The sequence below is a fragment of the Dasypus novemcinctus genome, chromosome 27, assembly GCF_030445035.2.
Source record: "Dasypus novemcinctus isolate mDasNov1 chromosome 27, mDasNov1.1.hap2, whole genome shotgun sequence".
In the NCBI taxonomy this organism is placed as follows: domain Eukaryota; kingdom Metazoa; phylum Chordata; class Mammalia; order Cingulata; family Dasypodidae; genus Dasypus; species Dasypus novemcinctus.
Window position 1 is genome coordinate 15,245,812 of NC_080699.1, and position 7,877 is coordinate 15,253,688.

Genomic DNA, 7,877 nt, shown 5'->3' on the forward strand with positions numbered 1-7,877 from the left:
GAATACCAGGCTAATAAGTTAACATTATATGTATTAAATCTTTAAAATAATAAAAGCTATAAGTTTGTGTTTAATGAAATTAAGCTAAATATAGGGCAGCTTTCTCTTAAATGCATAAAGTAAGTTCCATTGGTTACTAATTATAATCTAAGGTAAATTTGCCAGTCTGCAGTTGTTGTCAATTGTAAAGAGTTTGTAAAAGCATCTTCCAAATTGAAGCATTTAAATGCCTCTAGTTCTAAAGAGCCATTATTAACTAGAAATCTGGATTAATATTGATAGCAAGAAGTAACTTCAGGGAAACAGACTTGGCCCAGTGGTTAGGGTGTCCGTCTACCACATGGGAGGTCCGCGGTTCAAACCCCGGGCCTCCTTGACCCATGTGGAGCTGGCCCATGTGCAGTGCTGATGCGCACAAGGAGTGCCGTGCCACGCAGGGGTGTCCCCCATGTAGGGGAGCCCCACACGCAAGGAGTGCACCCCGTAAGGAGAACCGCCCAGCGTGAAAGAAAGTGCAGCCTGCCCAGGAATGGCGCCGCCCACACTTCCCGTGCTGCTGACGACAACAGAAGCGGACAAAGAAACAAGACGCAGCAAATAGACACAGAGAACAGACAACCGGGGGAGAGGGGGGATTAAATTAAATTAAATTAATCTTTAAAAAAAAAAAAAGAAGTAACTTCATAGCAATGAAACCTGTCTGAAAGTCACCTCTGTACATATTCAAGTAGTAGTAATAAAAGTTACCTTGATTCCACTGGGAATCTTCTGTTTTCATTTTAACAATGAAAAATAGTTTTACCTCTACTGCTAAAGTAAAATACTTGCTAATTAACATCTTCATGATAAAAGTGTAAAAATAAAAAGCAAAGTACTAAAAAGTTAAGTTCATTTAATATGTAACACATTGCACTGAAAATTTTTAAAAGGTATATAAAAATTACAAAATGAATTTCAGTATTGTCAAACTCTCTTTTGCCTTCAAAACAGGCCTTGAATACATTGCAAGTTGCCTCTCCATATGAGTTATTGGCTAGTTTGGTCACTGACCTTTAAAGCAATAAAACTATCTACTACTTCTCTGCTCATGCTCCTGAAGTGGATAGAAACTACTTTGCAGTTTCAAGATCCCACAGCAGCCAACAGTGGCTAAGTACAGCCAAATGTACAATGAATATCGTCTTTAGACTGGCACTGTTTCATAGTGCCAGAGAGTGCTGTGCACCAGGCTGGTAAAATCTACTCCCTAGTTTCTCTCTATGGTCAACAATACTGCAGCTTCTGTGAGGAACATATGAAGTGGAGCAATAAATATCAGAAAACTGTAAGTAGAACCTAAACACAATTGGTATTATGGCATGCTCTCATGGGGAGATAATATGCAAAGTATTGCAAGCCTGAAACTTAAAACTATTAATTGCAGCTCAAGAAAAACTTATTCATTAATACATTAATTAATATTAAATACTGTACCTTTATCCTGTTCTAAATATATGCCTGATAATTATAGTGTTATCTTTTCTAAATTATGTTCAAAAGTACATTGAATATGTTAAAAATCCTGGTAAACTTCATTTTCTGAGTAGTTAATAAATACGTCTATAAGATAAAAAAATAGCCATCTTGCCTAAAACAGTGGGGCCAACAGCCATTTTAATCTAAAGGCCACCAGACTGACTTGGGGGCAACCACTCACAGGCTTCACCCCATACCAGGTGAAGGATGTGCTTAAGAACAGGGGCCACCAGTGGCTTACAGGTAGCCAGTTAATTAATAGCAGGCTCAATTACTAAAATTCCCAAAGTGCAAATAAGGGTGTGTCAAACTCTTAGCCCACCCGTCCTACTGCTGGTAAAGGGCCCAAAATCAAATCCTGAGGGACAAATCATACCCTTACTTCAAAAATTAACAATTATGCATTTTCCAGGGCATCAGAAACAAAACCTGGTAAAAACAAACAAAAAAAATTTATCAGAAATTATTCAATTAAAGCCAAATGTAAAAAAACTTTACTCTGTAGTTCTGATCACTTCCACAGCTAAAAGCTAAAAGAATTTCCAACTTGGTGCACTAATCCTGAATGAAACCAGCTGCCCAAGAAAGTACCAGTTCACCAGAAGCACCTGACGAAGCATGAGTGCCAATCATTGAACAGCCTGAAATGCACCTTCAAAAACTAAGCTAAGTACCTAATACCATTATCTATTACAATTTCTCTCTGGGGTTAACCAAGAACATAAAATAACTTAAAAAAAAATACACACACGTATACTATTCCTCACCAATTAAAAAAAAAGGGTGCCGTCTTTTCTAACTTTGTGATCCAGTGTCCTCTTAAAAAACCATGTATTCCAAAATTCTAATTAAATTTATTTCTTTCAGAATGGGCATCTTATTGGCTAGGTGAAAACTTCATCCAGCTTCACACAGAATGCCAGATCCATCTTCCTCCAGTCAAAATAAAATAACAAAATTTCTACACCTTGTCTGGTAGGGACTACAGCCCATGGTCAGCAGGAAGTAGCTACAGAAAAAGAATCATCTCCCTTCAGCACTCTTTTAAGACTGAAGGTGTAAACTCTCTAAAAAAAAAATAAAAATAAATGGATCTGAAGCAAGAAATCCACATAAGCACCAGTAATCCCCGGGATGGCTACTGGGGGGGGGGGGGGGTCCACCCCAGGATTCTGCTGTCCAGAACAAGGACTTCTTCTGGGAACAGAAAGAGGCCCAGATGTTGCCCAGGGGCTTTGTCTTTAGGCCCTCACCGGGAAATTGATAAATGGGGTAATCAATCAAAACAAAAAACAACCACCCACCTTATAACTCCAACAGTATAATGCCAAAGCTCAGCAAGTTAAGCTGGCATTAAGGGGGAATGATATGGGCTATGAGTGGGGGCTGTGCATCTCTTCATAAATAACCTGGGCTATGTGTATCAGACAATAAAAACTGCAGCCTCACCTTTCGTAACCATGCCAACCACTCTAATCCGGAAAGCCAATTAAACAATGTAAGCTCTCTAGACTTTGAATATTCAGAGAGGATGTAAACTAAATATGTTAATTCAAGCCTACCTGGAATGTGGGAAATACATGTTAACTCAAGCTTGTCGAGCACTCAAAGAAAGCACCATTTGGCTCTTCCTCTGTATAAAAAGGACCTGGAAATCTTATTTGGGACTTGGGACTTTCAACAAGAGTTCCTGAGCCCACCCAGTCGTTAATAAATTTTTCCTTCCCAAAATTATTACTACATCTGGCCTTCCATATACAGTTGTTGAATCTCTCTGCTTCCACAGCAGCAAAGCTGGAAGGAACAGCTAAGTCTGGAAGTTGTACGTGGTTTTTCTAAAGCAATAATTCTCATAGGTGAAGGACCATTCTAGCAACACCAAGATCACCCACTAAATTAAGTAAATTAAGCAAAAATTAGGTCCCCTGCCCTTCAGGAAATGGTTGATTTCTTTGTGCTGGAGCAGGAAAAGTATAAAATAAACCTGGAGCATTTTGTGGTACCAGAAAGAAAGTGCTTAAAAACAAAACAAAACAAAAAAATGGAAGAATATAAAAAGACAGGAGCCCCAATGGCCAAAGCTGAAACAATTTGAACAACAAAATAAATAATAACAGTATTGGATCATAACCCAAATAATAAAATAAGTATTCATAAATCCTTATTTATATAAATAATTGAATAGATAAAGAAAGGAAGGAAGGAAAGGGATAATTCTTATTTACAAAAGAATTCCAATTAATAAATATAGAAAGAATGAGGAAAGTAGAAAACCATCATGAGAACACCACAGCAATAATTGCTGCAGGCAAAATCCACCAATGAATGCTAAAGTTAGTGGATGACTGATGAAAGAGTTTGTTGATGTGGGAGGAATGGGGGTGGGGGTGGGAAGTGGGGTATGTGGGAGCCTCATATATTTTTTAATATAACATTTTGTGTGATCTATGTATCTTTAAAAAAACAAAAAGTATTTGGAAAAGAAAAAAATAAAATTAGTGGATGAAAGTTTAAGGAGAAACAGGATTTTGCATACTATTTATTCAGTACTGAGGAAGAATATTTATTAATTTCAAGAACATTTCTACATAATTAGAAAAGCCAGGTAGACATCATTATAACAAAGTGATCAATTTTAATATATCACCAGTAATAACTCATACTTGCTTCATGTAATCCAGGACAGGATGCACTGAGAAGGGCATATCACCTCTGTGGTGCTCTTCCCAACCATGATGGCCTCAATCTAATCATGAGAAAATATCAAACAAACCCAAATTGAGAGACAATCTACAAAATACTTGACCAGTACTGCTCAAGAATGTCAAGGTCATGAAAGATGAGAAACTGTCACAGATTGGAGGAGAATAAGGAGGCATGAAAACGAACAACAATGTAGGATCCTGAATTGGATCTTGGAATAGAAAGAGGACATTAGTGAAAAGCTGGCAAATTTTAAATAATGTCTATGGTTTACTTAGTAATATTGTACCAACATTAGTTTCTTAGTTTTGTCAGTTGTACTTTGGTTATGTAAAATGGTAGGTAACATTAGGGGAAGCAGAGTGAAGGGTATATTGGAATACCCTACTGTTTTGTAAGCAACTCTCAGTCTTCTGCCAAGGCAGAGTAGACTTTTTGAGCTGTTGGGTTGCCACTTAGGAGAATAGCGGTTCAACACCTTTGACAATTTAAACATATTCGTATTCTGCCACAGAAGAATCAATGAATGCTTGAGCACAAGCCAGAGTTGCACTGATGATTCTGCATGTAAATAGACTTCTTTGGGGATTCTCAGAGATAATGGAAAAAGTTGTCAGAAAATATTTTGACTATTAATCTTGTAAGGGGCTTAGAAATTTGGGAAAAAATAGAATCACCAGGATGAAAAATTTTGCATCTCCTTCTAATAAAGTTTTTCAAATCAAGCAATCAATCACTGTATAAAATCAGTAAGTATTTATTGGGCTGTCACTATATGTGAGGCATATTATATGTACTATTCCATTTAAACACAAGCAAAACACTTTGAAGTAGATATAAGTATTCCCATTTAATAAATGAAGAAACAAAGATTCAGAGAAGCAATTTGCTCAAAGACATACACTTGGCAGTCTTAATTGCAGGTGGAGGAGTCTTCTGAAAACATCACTTTCACCCACTAAATTAAATGAAAAGAACAATTGGTACTGTTTCGGGGTCTTCCATATGGCTTGGTTGAAGTATACAGATTCAGTAAATCAAAGTTTAAAGTGAAATGGGGGGAGCTAGAATAATGACCCCAAATTATCTGAATCTATTATAGAAATAATGATCTTTGTACCACACCAGATTAATTTTTTAGGGTTTTGATTTAGGGTACAAAAGGAATTTGTGGAAGAGATGAAATTTGCCCTAGAGCTAACATATGGGTGGCTTTGAATGGGCAAAGAGGAGTCATGCTTGAAGCAGACTAGGTTCTTAATGGTCCCTTGATATATGAAGAATTTTTACCCATCTTCAACTCTATTTTTGAACATGAGTATCTTTTCAAAGAAATTTTTCTGATTACTTTCTTTGAGTCTAACTAATTAATTAATATCTGTCTTTGTTGGTGACTTGTCTCCAGATTCTTAAGAATCTCTCTCCTCTACTAAGAAATGGTGTGAGATGGTGGAAGGTATCTGCCCCTTTGCCCTTCTCCCTGATGAGCCTGGTCTAAGTTCTCCCTTCCTTATAAAATGTCTTGAGTTCAAGGAGAAGGTGAAGGCCCTAAAGGGGTCTTTCATTAAGGGTTTTTCTTTTGGTATTCACCTTTGCTAGGACTTAGGTATTTTTCATAAAGAAGGTACACAGGAAGCAGACAGATCAAAGATAGGTCCCTGTAGCCTCCTTTCTTCTCATGTTTCCAGCTCTTCTCATTCATTAGAGAGAACTGTTTAGAACTCAGAGTGACCAAGAATAGACCAAGTGACTACCTAGCATTGAATAACTCATTTTACAATAATAAATTCTAAAAGTTTAAAAAGTTATTTTACTCACATAAACTGAATAATTCATGCACTGGGCAGAGTACCATGAATTCGAATTGCAATTTTAGATTAGAGCAGATCTACAGCATACTGAAGTTGTCTTTTATGCAAGATATTAAATAAACATTTATAAGTTTTATTTAATTTTCCTTCCAATTTAGTCCCATGGTTTTCCAATTTTTCCCAAAAGCTACTTGCTCTAAGGCAGGAAGAGACTGATTACTCACTTGCTTAGTAAGCATTGGTTAAGCTACTAAAACACTTTTCTCCAAGCATTGTGTTAGGTGCTATAGCTAAAAAGATGAATATGATATTGCATCTACCCTCCCATTGTCCAGTGAGAGAAGCTAACAACTGCTTACAATATAATGTCATTATATGTGGGGACACATGCCAGGACATTGTATATCCTGCCATAACCCACTGGATGGACTGGGGGAGAGTGTGAGCCACAGTGTAAACTATGGTCCTTGTGGTGTGGCAGTGCTCCAGGGTGCATTCACCAAATGCAATGAATGTGCCTTACTGATGAAAGGGAATGTTGATGTGGGAGGAGCAGGAGTTGGATGGGGAATGGGGTATATGGAAATCTCTTTTGTTTTGTTTTGTTTTTTGCATGACAAAGAATCTTTACTTTTAAATGATTACCAGTACATTAAGCAATAACATATAATAAGTCTTGAATTCTATCTGGTAATTTTTATTAAAAGAAACTAAAAGCAGCTCAGTTATTCTAGTATTCATCGTTCAAACTCTTAGCCAGAAAGGACTACTTTAAGGTTGGCTGTTGCTTCACACACGTTACAAATGACTGTTTACTACTTTTCATAGATAAAGCCCCTGACCTTTAAGAAAGCCTTAGGGAAATAAAACATTTAACCCCTTTCTTTCTTTAAATGTGGTTTTTGGTACTAGATCTAAGAAAGAAAAAGTCAGTATTGCCACATATGTAGCTTGAGCTAAATGACAAAGGAAATCAGACAACATATACCCATTAAATTTATAAGAAACAGGAGGTAAAAAGATGAAATTCTTTGGATAAGCTCTAAGTCTGTACAAAGAACTTAAGTTTGCTACTCTCTAACAAGTGAAAGGACCTACTACATAATATACAGAAATAAGTTAATGCCTTTCCCTAAGAATATAATTCTAGCTTTGCTAAAGCTTCATTTTCCATGTGAAGGCATCTAAAATGCTCGCCCATGGAACAGACACTCCTTCTCCCCTATCCATTTATGCGGTAGTTTTCATGGATTTCTGGTCGGATGTCATAGACAAAGGCCAAGAGGTTATCCAGAACTTCATCCCTGTTCTGCTAGAATTAGTTCTGGAGGATGGTCATCTTCTCCTGGGTCTCCTTCTCCACTTCAGTGTTACGACTGCCGACTGCCGTGGGATCCCAGAGCCGCAGCTTCCTTGGCCTTGAACTCCTTCTCCCTCTGCAGGCGGTACTGTTCAATTTCAGCCTGAGCTGCTTCTTTGGCCTGCTTCAGCCTCCGGTTCTTTCGCTTGCGAGCCTCAGACACCTTCTCAGCAGCGCGCTTCTCCGCCTGCAGGAGCTGCTGGATGCCCTGAGACTGAGAAGCCATGGCGGCAGGGACTCTAGAGGCCCAGGCCAACAGCCTAAAATACTCTTATGTTTTTTAATGTAACATTTCATGTGATCTATTTATCTTAAAAAAAAAAAAAAAAGACAAAAAAAAAAAAAGACAAAAAAAAAAAAATAACCAACAAAAAACCAACCAACCAAACAAAAAGTAATGTCATTATACTTATGGAAGCATATATAAAGATTTTGGGTGTGCAGAGAGGGAAGCAATCCCTTTGGGGGTGGGAGGTGGTTGAAACAAA

General features: G+C 37.5%; 1 pseudogene; it reads right to left on the minus strand.

The window, feature by feature from the left end:
- Window positions 1-7,246: 7,246 nt before the first annotated feature.
- Window positions 7,247-7,624, minus strand: LOC101442214 (V-type proton ATPase subunit G 1 pseudogene; annotated as a pseudogene).
- Between the last annotated feature and the right edge of the window lie 253 nt (window positions 7,625-7,877).